We start from the raw sequence: 14,386 nt of genomic DNA, 5'->3' as shown, positions 1-14,386 counted from the left end.
TTGCTGGAGGAGGGTCGGGCTTCTCGGGTGGCTGGTGCCAGGCTGTTCTCTTTGGGTTGTCTGTGAGTAGATGAAACCTGTGGCTTTATACTGCCCTTTCATTAATAAAGTATTTTCAGCTGGGTGGTGGATAGACGAATGGCAGTGGAACCAGATCCCCCATATAATTGGTGTGGAATTTGGGTGGGGATTGCTTAAATGTGCTGGAGGCCCTCATTTTGTGGTTTGGGGTGGGAATGGAGCCCCCAGGACTCAGCTAGGATTGCTAACCTTATAGAGTAGTCTTTGTTCTAGTGATGAATTTTGCTCTTTCCCAGGAACTGCTCTGGATTTGATGTTAAATTTTCTTCCCCAACTCTGGTCTTCCTCAAAAAATTTCAACCACATATTTACAATATTCAATTCCTTTTTTAGTCCTTTCTGTTCTCTGGAAAGCTGGGTGATGCATGGTAGTGTTGAAGACTGGAAGGAGCATGACCTATGAAATTTGGAGGGAAAGTTCTCTTTTGGAGTTCTAGGAATGCTACTTAAAAATGCATCATTTTAGGCAAGTCATTTTTGTCCATTTTTTCATATCTCAAGTGGTATATGATACTGACAAAATTGTGATTGTTTATGAGCATTCTAGTTAAGGTGTTAGGTAGACTATAACATGCAGGATAAGTGCTATGGTCTGGTGAAACATTAAGAGGCAGGACCTAGTAAGAGGAAATAAAATCACTGAAAGAATGTCCTTGAAGGTGATATTGGGATTTTCAGTACTTCCTCTCTCTATTTTGCCTTTCAGGTGCCTCAAGTCAAGCAGTCTTTCTTTCTTTTTTTCTTTTTTTGTTGGTTGTGAGGCTTGAACTTTATTTCCAGTGCTGGGAATCAAGCCTAGAACATTACACATACTTGGACAAGCATTATACCACTGGATTATGCTCTTTGCCCAACTTCTCCTTTTAAGTTAATTATCTCAGACTTTTTTTTCCCCCTGTCAGTCATGAGACTTGAACTGTGGGCCTGCGCATTGTCCCTGAGCTCTTCAGCTCAAGGCTACCACCCTAGCCCTTGAGCCACAGCGCCACTTTTGGTTTTGGTTTTCTGGTGGTTAATTGGAGATAAGAATCTCACAGACTTTAGTGCAGAAGCTGGCTTTGAACCAGATCTCAGCCTCCTGAGTAGATTACAGGCATGAGCCACCGCACCTGGCTTCAGGCTTTTTTTTTTTAATCACAGTGACAGAAAAACTAACACATAAAGTTTCATCTCAGTTCACTTTGGCAGGTTGTGTAGGAGAATAAGACACTTTGGTCTCTAGTATTGTACTACTTGGAAACAAATTTTCTTAACTGACCTGCACTCATTATGTTCTCATAAGGCAAGAGATCCTTGGACCAATTGGATGTGGCAAGAAGGAATTATAGTCAATTAAAGAGGGACTTCTCTGAAGAGCAAACAAGAATGGCCTATAGACACATGAAGAAATGCTCGACATTTCTGGCCATAAAAGAAATGCAAATCAAGACAACTTTGAGATTCCACCTCACTCCAGTTAGAATGGCCATGATCAAGAAATCTAATATTAACAGATGCTGGCGGGGATGTGGCCAGGAAAGATGGATACTACATTGTTGGTGGGAGTGTAAATTCATTCAACCACTATGGAAAGCAGTATGGAGATTCTGCAAAAGACTAAACATAGAAATCTCCTAAGATCCAGCAATTCTAATACTTAGCATTTACCCCAATGTCCAGAAACAAGGACACACTAAAGCCACTGGCACAATGATGTTCATTGCAGTACTATTTACCATAGTAAAGATATGAAACCAACCCAGATGCCCCTTAGTAGATGATTGGATCAAGAAGATCTGGTACTTATACACAATGCAATTCTTTCACTTTTTTTTGCCAGTCCTGGGGCTTGAACTCAGGGCCAGGGCACTGTCCTCGAGCTTCTTTTGCTCAAGACTAGCACTCTACCACTTGGGCCACAGCACTACTTCCTACACAATGCAATTCTATGCTGCCATCAGAAAGAATGGCATTGCCCCTTTTGTAAGGAAATGGAAAGACTTGGAAAAAATCTTATTAAATGAAGCAAGCCAGACCCAAAGGAACATGGGCTCAATAGTTTCTCTCATTTGTAATAATTAGTACATATCTAGGACTCTCCTAGCAGAGGGTTACAATAGTGCAAAACCTAGGTACATAGGTCATATAGGATGAGACTAAATGAAAGGATCTCTAGAATAGGGAAACAAGAGCTTTATCTTGTGTGACTGTTGTTCTTAATGTACTTTGTTATTTCTCTTCTCCTTTGTTGCCCTTTGGTTAATCTCATATTGTTACTGTATCTGACTTTGTTACCCAGTATTGAATTGGAAAGGGAAGGGAGGAAAACAAGAGGATTGGGAAGGGGTGGGAGGAGGGAAATTGGGACAAAAACATGAGAAAGGGTATCAATGTGTGAGAAGTAATGCATCTACTACCTGATGAGTGTAACTGTAACCCCTTTATACATTACCCCAACAATAAAAAATAAAATAAAAAGAAGGAATTATAGTCAAGGAGATAAAAGAAATGTTGAGATAGCATGGACAACACAAGGGACTCTTCTCTATTACTCTGTCTGCATCCTCATTTGTATATCTTTTAACTGTGTATGTATTTAATATTAGTTTGCATGTATTTAACTCTAGTGAGGAAGTAAGTGTGGTTAGGCCTGTGCTAATTTTAGGAAAACTCAGTGTACATTAGATTTCACCATATAGAAGCCTGAATTTTCTAGGTTTTTTGATTGAAAGGTTAAGTTTTCAACTTCTGAAAGGCCATGAATTTTCTTATCTTCAGTGGATATCCATTTAGTGGCTAAGCCTCCGACTGCAGGGAGCATCAAATTCTAGGAAATGTTTTGATGGCTTACTGAGTTTGTATTAGTAAGCTTGGTGTTAGTTCTTCCTTCTGCAGTATTGTTTCCTAAGCACCATAGGGATAGTATAGAAGATTTTGCTTTACATTTCATTCTGGTTCTAGTCCACTTCTGTATAACCCCACTGAACAGGAAATGTTCTGTGGGGATAACAGATCATGCATTGTAGTTCTTCAAGATTCCAGCTGTTGCTCTACCTCAGTGATAACCGTTGAAAGCTTTATTGGTTTGCTTATTTATTTACTGGTTAACTGGAGATTAGAACCTCATAGATTTTCATGCCAGGAATGACTTTTAAATGTGATCCTCAGATATCAGATTTCTGTACCAGTGGGTATGACCCACTGGTGCCCAGCTCTGATGAATTATTTATTTCCCCTAACAGAAAGGCTCTCTTCTTGGACCAAGGCCTGTGCATTGGTGTTCAGAAACAGAAGATTTCTCTGGGGTAAAAATTCTGCTGAAGATTGTAATCTTACTTAAAAATGCTACTGTTGGGCTGGGAGTTGAACCTGGTGGTAGAGTGCTTGCCTAGCATGCACAAGAACTCAGGTTCGATTCCTTGGTACCACATACATAGAAAAAAGCCAGAAATGGTGTCGTAGCTCAAGTGGTAGAGCTCTAACCTTGAAAAAGCCCAAGGACAGTGCCCAGGCCCTAAGTTCAAGGCACAGGACTGGCAAAAAAAATACTACTATCCTGGCTAAAATTTCAATTCATGTAATTTTTTTCCAGCCCTTAATAGTCACAAAATAAAATGTTTGTAAGCAGCATAGCTTTCTCTGTCATATTAGGAGCATTTTCCTGCTACAAAATATTGTGTTGCAATTTTAACATTCATAGTGATTTTTTAAAAAATCTGTCATAAAAAATTGTGCTTGATCCTCTAAAGCCAATCCATGTTGCTATGTCGCAAGCTAATCTGTTGTTTTTACTGTTGCAATGTACTTTGTCATATCTATGTGTATGTCGATGACCATTCATTTTACTTATGCTCTTTGTAATACAAATAACATTCATTTCCCCTTGTATTTACAAAGAATTTAGTTGAGAAGCCTATGTAGAACTAAAATTTCTAGGTTCTGATGTGGATACTAGTCTAAAGTAATTTTTTTTTCAGGAGAATACTCTACTTCCTGAGCCACAGCTCCTCTTCCTACTTTTTCTGTGATTAATTGGAGATAAGAGTCTCATGGACTTTTCTGTGTGGGTTGGCTTTGAACCTCAATCCTCAGATCTCAGCCTCCTGAGTAGCTAGTATTACAAGCCTGAGCCATCTGTGCCCAGCCTAAAATAATATTTCATTATTTGAATTTGCAGTTCTCTTGAAAACTAATGAGTTTCAGTATCTTTTCATAGATACTTCTTGGTTAACACATTACTCTAAAATGAAACAGCTTTAAGTAGTATACATTATTTATTTTGGGGAGGGATATTTACAGCGATTTATTAGTTTTCCTCCAGATAATTCTATAGCTTCAAAATCTTCCCCTCAAAATTAAGACAAAAAAATTCAAACATTAAGCCAGGCGCTGGTGGCTCATGCCTGTAATCCTAGCTACTCAGGAGGCTGAGATCTGAGGATCAAGGTCCAAAGCCAGCCCCGGCATAAAAGAACCTGAAACTCTTATCTCCAATTAACCTGTAGAAAATGGGAAGTGGGGCTTGACTCTAGGGTAGGGTGGTATCCTTGAGCTGAAGAGCTCAGGGACCACGCCCAGGCCAAGTTCAAGCCCTATGACCCACACACACACACACACACACACACACACACACACACACACACACACACAAAATCAAACTTTAGAACTGGATCACCTGGCCCTGCTTTTCTTGTCTCCTCTCAGTTTAAAATGCTTGCATCTGTTAATGGCCAGCATCCTCTTGGATCTGCAGTTAGGCTCAACATGTTCAAGTCTCAGCACGATCTTCTTGGGTGTTTTTAGCCTTCTTTTGGAATATTGTCTTTACCTTCCTACCATAGCCTCTTTGTTTCTGATCATAATGCTTCTACCCATGGAGATACAGGGAATCTTTGCCTTTCTTGTACTTGGTGAGGCTGATACTTGCCACATTTCTTACAGAAAGTCCTTCTGGTTTGGGGTATGTTGACCATCTTTGTAATAGCGCTTTGGAGACCACAACATGTGCCTCATGCCTCCCTGAGCCATTTATGATTTCTTAATTTCTATAGGTCTGGTGGTAGTTTAGAGTTGTATGGCTCAGAATTGCATACAAGGTTCCATTTAAGAGATGACTTTGTTGACTGAGTCTTTGTTGACTGAGGGCTTGCAAGATTCATATCCCACTTAGCTCACAAACATGGCTTTTGGTGGAAGGCTTCAAGGTTGAAGAGGCCTCACTTTCTTTAAGTGTCCCTTTCCATCAGACTGACTGAATGTTTTCATTACCTTGACAATAAAATTAAATTAAAAAAAGGAAAAAAGAAAAATCCATTTTTTGAGGGTAGTTTTAGGCTACTATTCTCCCACATGTTGGAGGCCTATGAAAAGATCAGATGTAAATACAACTGAACTCTAGAGGAGGACCAGGGTGTGGGAGGGGGGCGGGAGCTCCTGGAGCTATGTCAGCAGAAATGGCAGAGCAGAGAACTCAGCCCACAAAGGCAACAAATAAACCTGTTAAAAAGTTTGGGAGCCAACTTTGTTAGGACTCTGAGTTCTGATGAAAACCACGCAGCAACCAAGGGAATGCATAATTAAGGACAGTAAGCGAATCTCAGTAAGAGCTTTGTGGCATTTTATCTTCTCCTGGATGCCTTTCCTGTTTCTAGCTTACTGGCAGCAGCCTTGCAAAAAGCAGCCCACATTCTTGGCACAAAGATTTATTCTGTGGAGGGAGCATAAGAAACCTCTGAGAATAATCACAAAAAATAAAAATGAGTTTGAATTGCAGAAATCCAAGGTTAACATAATATGACTTTCTTTTTTTTTTGGTTTGAGCTTTATTGTGTCATGTTTATATTTTCCTCATCTAATTGGCAGCCACAGAATATCACTTTTTGTTCCTTCATATACTTCAATCTACAATTTCCACTGCATTTGATTGATATAGCTATGATATACATTTATGGGGTACTGCACTGGCATTTAAATATATGTATACAATGCATAGTGATCAGATCACTTCATATCTACCATTCCACATATAGTATCGTTTCTTTGTGTTGTGAACATTCAAATTTTTTCTGCTTGCAATTTTAGACTATTCCATTAATTGGTAGCCATAGTTTTCCTAGAATATTGTAAAACATTGGAACTTGATTTGCCTAACTGTGACCACATATTTTTGATATACCCAAGTATAGTGAGATGATTTCTACAGTAAGCAATTTAACATACCAATCATCTCACATTGTTATCTTTTAAAAGATTTTTGTAGTAAGAACACCTAAAATCTTCCCTTCAGTGGAATCTCCAGTTTATAATACATTTTAATAAACTGTAGTTCTTTTGCTACATATTATTTCTCTAGATTAGTTTATTCTGCATCACCGCAACTTTGCACCTTTGACCTGCATGTCCCATTACATATCTGTGTCACCTCCATCTGTGTTTAGACTTCTCCCTTAGACTTCACCTATAAGAGAGAGCATGCATATCTTTTCCTTTCTGCATCTGGTTCATTTTGCTAAGCATAATATCCTCCACATTTATATTCCTCCATGTTCTTGTACGTGACAGAATCACTTTTTAAAAACTATATTTTTCTTTAAGTAGCTTTACAAAGGGATTATCTTTTAGCAAATCAGTTTATAAGTACAAGGCATCTTTATTGCTATCACCCCTTTCATCATTCTTCTCTATCACTCTTAACCCAAACCCTTCCTTCAATTTTCCTAGTTTCATAGGACATGCCGTGAACATTATGACTGCATTCTAGAATCTCCTTTTAAAAGGAAGAATTATATTCCATGGGTACACATGTGTATTGAAATGTATATGTTTTCAATATACAATTTATCTAGTCATCTATCTCTGAAAGAAGCTCAAAGTGTCTACCTGGAATGTTCCCGGGCTGAGGTGGCTTTGAGGGGGTATTGGATGGGAGTAGGGAGATGGGAATTGTTTAAAGTATTGAAAGGCAATACATTCACCTTAAATAAGGGATAGTAACTAGGCAACATGGATTAACAAAAAATCTTGGAGGAAATACTGGAGAGTGCTTTGGGAAATAAGGACTTCGCAGAGCTCTCGTGTGATTCTGGAAGCTAGAAGATCACATACTAGCAATGGCCAGGCACTGCTCAGGAAAGACCTGAAAAGGTCCTAAGTTTTCACCATGGCTAACCTTCAGGGAACATGATTTATAATGGCCTAAAAGGGAAGCCATTCAAACAGTCCTCAACTGGTGAATGAATAAAAAAATTAATATAACAATATTATTTAACCATAAAAAGGGGTGAAGTACTAATACATGCTTCAACATGGATGAATCCTGAAGACATTATGCTAAGTCAGAGAAATAAAACATAAAAGGTCACACATTGTATAAATCCATTTATATTTCTGTTATAGTGTGTGTGTGTGTGTGTGTGTGTGTGTGTGTCCTGTGGCTTGGACTCAGGGCCTGGAGACTTGTTTCTGAGCTTATTTGGCTCAAGGTGAGTGCTCTACCAATTTGAGCCACAGATTTATTCCTGGCCTTTTTTTTTTGTAGTTTGATGGAGCTAAGAGTCTTATAGACTTTCCTGCCTGGGCTGGCTTAGATCTCAGCCTTCTATGTAGCTAGGATGGCATGGTTGCACCACCAGTAACTGGCTTCTATCAAAAGAAAAAATTATCTTTAAATAGTTGTACAAAGAATTTCAATTCAGCATGTCAGTTTATGAGTACCGAGCATCTTGATATCAATGCCACCTCTTCTGTCACTTTAAATCTATGCAGGTGAAAAATCAAGAATAGGCACATAGATAAGAAATAGACAGTAGCCTAATTGTTTCTAGGGATTGGAGATAAGTGACTTTATTAAGTAATTATAGGCACTGAATTTGAGCCTTGAACTTGCCAGGCAAGTGCTCTACCACTTGAATCATGCCCTCAGTCCTTTTTTGGTCATTTCTCTTTTTAGATAGTCTCAATATTTTGCCTGGGCTGGCATGAACTGGCATCCTCCTATTTTTTGCCAGTCCTGGCCCTTGAACTCAGGGCCTGGGCCCTGTCCTTGAACATTTTTTGCTCAAGACCAATATTCTGCCACTTGAGCCACAGCACCACTTCCGGCTTTTTCTGTGTATGTAGTACCGAGGAATCGAACCTAGCACTCTACCACTAGGCCAAACTCCTGGCCCCACATCCTCCTATTTCTAGCTCTCTAAGTAGCTGGGATTATAGGTGTGTATCTCTACGCATAGGCTTAAGGTTTCTTTGCAGGAGTGATGGAACTTTCTGGAAATAAATAGGTGGATTGTTGGCAGGGTAGTAAATGTGCTAAAAGCCTCTGTATGTAAACTTCAAAATGTTTAAAGTGGTGAATTTTATCTCAATCAGAATAAAAACAAGAACAGAAAAGAGTGCTCTAATAATTTTGAAATGTATCTGAGATGATGTCTCCATGGCAATAGTCTCTGTGGCAACAACTCAGAGGAACTGTCCATAGTGTTGCATCATCAAGGGAAAAGAATTCTCTAGGATACTTAGAGAAAAGTGAACTTCTAATGAGCCTCGAAGGATTTGCTCGTGAGTGGCAAGGAGAGTTGGTCTTGTGGGATTATTCGAAGTTTGTCATAATGAATTGTTTTCTTTCTCTTTGTAACTTCAGTGCCAAGGGATTCTGTCTAGGGATTAAGGTTTATTAGTGATTTGGAAGCATGTGGCAACATTTGAAGCAGAGAATCTGTAAATGAAGCATTGTTAATACCTCTGAGCCTCAGTGGAATATGGTCCCTTACATAATGTAACATAAATGGCTTGTCCATTTATGAACAGTTTGTCCATAACATAAATGGCCTTGCTAGGAAGAAGATAAGCTTCAGCTTTTATGAGATGATTCCATTATTTCTCTAAGAGAAGAAGTTCCTTCTTTTTTTTTTTGGCCAGTCCTGGGCTTGAGCTCAGGGTCTGAGCACTGTCCTTGGACTTTCTCAAGGCTAGAGCTCTACCACTTGAGCCTCAGCACCACTTCCAGCTTTTTTCTATGTATGTGGTACCAAGGAATTGAACCCTGGTCTTGGTGCGTGCTAGGCAAGCACTCTACCACTAATCCAAACTCCCGGCCCCAGCTTTTAACTCTGAAACATATATAAATATATGTGCTGAGGTTTGAATTTCTTCAAGAACAAAATTCTTTGACTAAAAAGTCTGTCCTCATTAAATGTCTAATATTACTAATATTATTAAGTCTAATATTGCTTTAATTTATAAAATAAAAATAGTAAATGTAGAATGCAAGTGGCCACATATTTTATTGTTGAAGGAGTAAGTTTTTATAAATTCAGGGCCTTGTGATTGCTAGGCAAGTACCCTACCATGGGAGCCATAACTCTAGCTTTCTTGTTCACTGATTACTTGAAGTAGGGTTTTGCTTTGCTAGGAATGGCCTGGGCTGCAATCATTTTACATGTGAGTCTCCCCGTCTTACTGGGAATAGTAGGCGCATGCCATTATGCCTAACCACTGTGTTCACCTGTAGCTGGAAGGCAGGAACATACCACCTTGCCAAGCCATTGACTAAGATAAAGTCTGATGGACTTAAAATTTAAAAAATTGTTATTATAAAGGTGATGCACGGAAGGGTTACAGTTATATAAGTCAGGTAAAGAATACATTTCTTTTGGGGCAATGTCACCCTTTCCCTTTCTCTCTTCCTGTTCCCACCTACAAGTTGTATACTTCATTTTCAATGTAGTGTCTAGTGAGTGCCACTGCTGCATTTGTTCACCTTTGTCCCTCTATTCTGTGCTCCCCCTTACTCTCTCACAGACAAACAGCAATAAACAAATAAAAAGAAAACAAACACAGCAATAAACAAATCTTATTTCCATCTCCTGGAGTTCATTTTGATAAATAGTATTCAATATGATTGTGAGGTCTGCCTGGGAGAAATGATTCCTTCCCTTGGCTCTTTTCTGTGCACCCTGGAAATCCCTATCCAGCACTGTAACCTTGGCAACTGGCATGTCTAGAGGCAGTGGGAGGTCCCCCACTCTGAAGTATTTCCCATCCTCTGAGGTCATGTCCACTTCCGCTGTGACCACCCTCCCTCCCCCATATAATCTCTTGCTTCTGCCAAAAGCTCTCTTCCACCTGACTCCATCTTGTGCTGCTAGAGGTCTGTTTCTGTTCCTCTCTGTCTCTGTCTCTGTCTCTGTCTCTGTCTCTGTCTCTGTCTCTCTCTCTCTGTCTCTGTCTCTCTCTCTCTCTCTGTCTCTCTCTCTCTCTCTCTCTCTCTCTCCCCCCCTCTGTCTCTCTCTCTCTCTTCCTCTCTCAGTAAGCCCTCTTCTCTTGAAATTTTTTTTAGCACACATTATTTAGCACACTTTATTGAAGAAAAATTTCCCTGCCAAGATAAACCACCATGCAGTGGCCCTGCCCCATAGCAGACAGACAGGGCAGTGCCAAGCACTGTGAAACAATGAAAACACCTTACCTGGACAAGTAATGGAAATGTAATCAACAGTACAAAGAGAAGCAGAGCACCAAAACACCACATCCACAACACCCTTGCCACTCCCTCCCCACCCCCGCCTCCAAACAACCCCTGGTCCAGTTCTTCCTGTCAAGGTTGAAGTCCTGGTCACTCTTTTCTGCTGGCTTCTGGATTTGGACTGGAGAATCAGCGGCAGGCATCTGGGCTAAACCTGTCCTTCCTAGTCCTCCTTTTTCCCACTCCAGGATGTCCTCCATGATGTCATGGAGCTCCCCCAGCAGCTGGGACTGCTGTGACTCCTCAGCCTCCCGCTCTCCAGCCTGGCCTGGGTGAGGCTCTCTGGCTCCCAGCCAGGCCTCCCCTGAAGCAATGCCCATCTGGACTGGGCTGGGGGCCCCGGGAGGGTCAGTGGACCCTGCCCAGCTTAGGCCTGTGGGGGCAGAAGCATCTTCTCCTTCCTGAGTCGTGGCAGGGGAGAGGCAAGGAAGGAATCATTTCTCCCAGCAGACCTAACAATCATCACATACACACAGGTATTGCACCTTTGCATACCTCTCCTAAGAGCTTCCTCATGTGGTTTCACTGTGTGTGAATGCCTAGAGTCCTGTCTAATTTATCATGTCTCAGTGTATTTTAGATCTAGGTTTTGAATATGAGAAAAAACAAGCACTGTTTGTCTCTATGAGTATAGTTTCCCTCATGTAACATGATTTATCTTAGGTTCATCCATTTCCCTGCGAATAACATAATATTATTATTTCTAATGGCTGTGTGGAGTTACATTGTGTATAGGTACTACATTTTTTGGATTCATCTATTGTAGTACATCTGATATATTTCCATAACTTGGCTGTTGTGAATAATGCAGCAATGAAAATTAATGTGCACATGTCTTTACAGTATCCTTATGAGTAGATGCCTAGGAGTGGTATTGCTGAATTATAAGGAAGATCTGTGTTTATTTTTCTGAGGAATCTCCAGACAGCTGCCCCAAGTGGTTATACTAGTTTACATTTGCACCAACAGTAGTCTCATATACTTTAAAAAATGCTTTGGCTGGTCTTGAACTATAATCCCCTGGATCATATCTTGCCATGTAGCTATAATTACAAGCTTGAGGCCATCAAGCCCAACTTCTAATATATTAATAATAGTTATTAAAACCCAAGTTACTAATTCTATTTTCTAGGATGTTTTTGTTGAAGTACTTTTCTCCCAGCCATCTTTTCCTGCTTCTCCTATATCTAGTAATTTTCCATCATGGACATTTATAAGTGTTATGTTCTTGAGTGCTTGAGTACTGGATTTTATTATATTCCTTTAAAGTTTGTGTGAGCTTCTTTTGAAAGACTTGAGGATCTGGAGGGATAGTTTTATCCTTTGGAAGTTTGTTTTAAGCTTTTCTAGAGTCTAGAATAAGAGATGATAACATCTCAACACACTGATTATTCTGGGTTCCTTGTATGTCTTGAGTGTTTACTGGAATGTCTTCACTGTGGCTTGTTGGACCTTTCACATTTTCAGCTATAATTTTACATGGTGTGTGTGTGTGTGTGTGTGTGTGTGTGTGTGTGTGTGTGTATGTGTGCGTGCGAGAGAGAGAGAGAGAGAGAGAGAGAGAGAGAGAGAGAGAGAGAGAGAGAGAGAGAGAGAGAGAGAGAGAGAGAGTGTGTGTGTTATAGGGCTTGAACTCAGAACCTGGGCATTGTCCTTGAGCTCTTTTGCTCGAGGCTAGCACTCTACTATTTTGAGCCACAGCTTCACTATCTTGTAGGAACTTGAATGATTCCTGACTTGCTTTTGCTCTCTGGCAGTTGATTTTGTAAAATAAATAAATAAGCAAGCAAATAAACACATAGCTGCTTCTTTTTTGGTATTGTTTATGCCAGTAGCAACAGAAAGTGATGAAATTGTGTGGCAGTTGTTTTTCCACATTATTTTACCTTCTCAAAGAAATGATTATGAAGAAGTTCTACACTCTAGAGTTCTTTGCATAACTTCAAGATCTCCTGTTTTCCTGTCCACAAATTCAAGCCTTGCTGGTTTGCATCAACACAAGTCTGTCTTCTCATTTCAGTGTGACTTTTTTTTCATATATTTTTATTGTAATTAATAGAAGGGTTACATTATATTCGCCAGATAGAAGGTGCATTACTTCACATACATTGATACCCTTTCTTGTGTCTTGGTCCCCACTTCCCTCCCCCACACCCCTATCCCTCATCTTGTTTCCCCCCCTCCCCATCCAATTTCAAATAACCAAATACAAATATATCCAATATATCAGATAACAAAGTGAGATTCAGTGTGACTTTTTGTTTACTGTTTCTTTCATCCCTTTTCTGAAAATTGTGTCTAGGCAGAAGAACACCTTTACTTTTCTACGTTTCACATTGTATTTGCAATTCTCTGCTTCCTTCTTTCCTCAATGTCTTCTAACATTTTTGCATATTGTCTGATTTTCTAGGGATAGACAGAAGGAAAAACTTGAGCCCCATTACTCCATCATTGTTAAGAGAGGAAGTCTCAGGCCCTCTTACTTTTGAAGTATCTTACTTGTTTTCTTTTAATGCACATCTCTTATATCAAGAAAGTTGGGCATTCTGTATGTTTCAGAGCCATCAACATTTCTGTTTTCTCTGAAATATTCATGTCTTTTTTTAACTTATCTTTTACTTTGGAGTTGTAGGTCTTCTTATGGCAATTTCTGGAATTCTATTCCTTAAAAAATGCTTGCATCCAAGAGTTCTACTAGAATTTTTTTTTTTTGTGGGTCGTGGGGCTTGTCCTCTGGAACTGGGCGCTGTCCCTGAGCTCCTCAGCTCAAGGCTACACCCTACCTCTGAGTCTGCTTTTCAGCTCAAGGCTACCGCTTATCCCTGGAGCCACAGGACCACTTCAAGTTTTCTGGCAGTTAATTGGAGATAAGAGTCTCCCAGGCTTTACTGCCAGGGCTGGCTTTGAACTGCAATCCTCATATCTCAGCCTCCTGAGTAGCTAGGATTGTAGGCTTGAGCCACCATGCCCAGCCTCTACTAGAATTTTGTCACTATTTTATTATTTATCTTTTGACCTTTCAGATGATTTTCTTCCAGGCAAAAAGTGCTTTTTAAAATATAACCACATTTATCAATATTTTATTTATAGTCTCTAGGTGTTAAATTACATTCTGCCAAGTATTCTGTACTTCCAAATTATAAATAACTTCACCTGTTTCATGTTTCTTTCCAGCACTTGAGTCACTTTAATTCTTGCATTTGCAACTTACATTGCATATGGTATGAGAATAGATCTTATGTTCAAAAAGTTTTCCAGTATAGAATTCTCTCAAAAACTGATGACAATTCCCTTCCCTTATTGATTTAAGATGCTACCTGCAACAAGTGTTGACTCCATTTGTTTTTGAGTCTCTATCCAGTTTTATGTTCTATTCCAGTGATCTACCATTCTGTTTATGTGCCAACATTCTCCTTTAATTAGAAAAGCTTTAGAGCGTCTCCACATCTGTTAGGGTTGGCTTGTAAATGTCATGCCTTCTTCCTTCTCCCCAGAGTTTCCATGCTATTGGTTCTTATTATTTCCTATAAATATTATTATTATTAATTTTATTGTACAGGTGATGCACAGAAGCGGTACAGTTACATAAGTAAGGAAATGAGTATAGTTCTTGTTTTCTCCCACTTTCTCTCCCCTTGATTCCTCTCCCTCGCATGTAAAGTTCATTTCTAACATAGTGTCTTGTGAATATTGCTATTGCATTGATTAATCCTTTGTCCTGCCATTTCTGTGATTCCCCTTCCCATCCTCAAATCAGATAAATTTATAAAGACCAAGTACACTCCCCTCCCCCCAAAAAACAGT

The 14,386-nt window shown here is 39.7% G+C and overlaps 1 long non-coding RNA gene across 2 annotated transcripts in view; it reads left to right on the top strand.

The window, feature by feature from the left end:
* The first annotated feature begins 8,591 nt into the window (after window positions 1–8,591).
* The window catches only part of LOC150045645 (uncharacterized), a 213,704-nt gene continuing 207,909 nt past the window's right edge, over window positions 8,592–14,386 (top strand). For both annotated transcript variants that reach the window (XR_016532830.1, XR_016532829.1), the window contains exon 1: window positions 8,592–8,616. This is a non-coding gene — a long non-coding RNA (uncharacterized LOC150045645). The remainder of the gene's footprint in view (window positions 8,617–14,386) is intronic.

Source organism: Megascapheus bottae, chromosome 27 (genome assembly GCF_031878675.1).
Source record: "Megascapheus bottae isolate mThoBot1 chromosome 27, mThoBot2.hap1, whole genome shotgun sequence".
Taxonomy (NCBI): Eukaryota; Metazoa; Chordata; class Mammalia; order Rodentia; family Geomyidae; genus Megascapheus; species Megascapheus bottae.
This window is presented reverse-complemented; position numbering and strand designations above follow the sequence as displayed.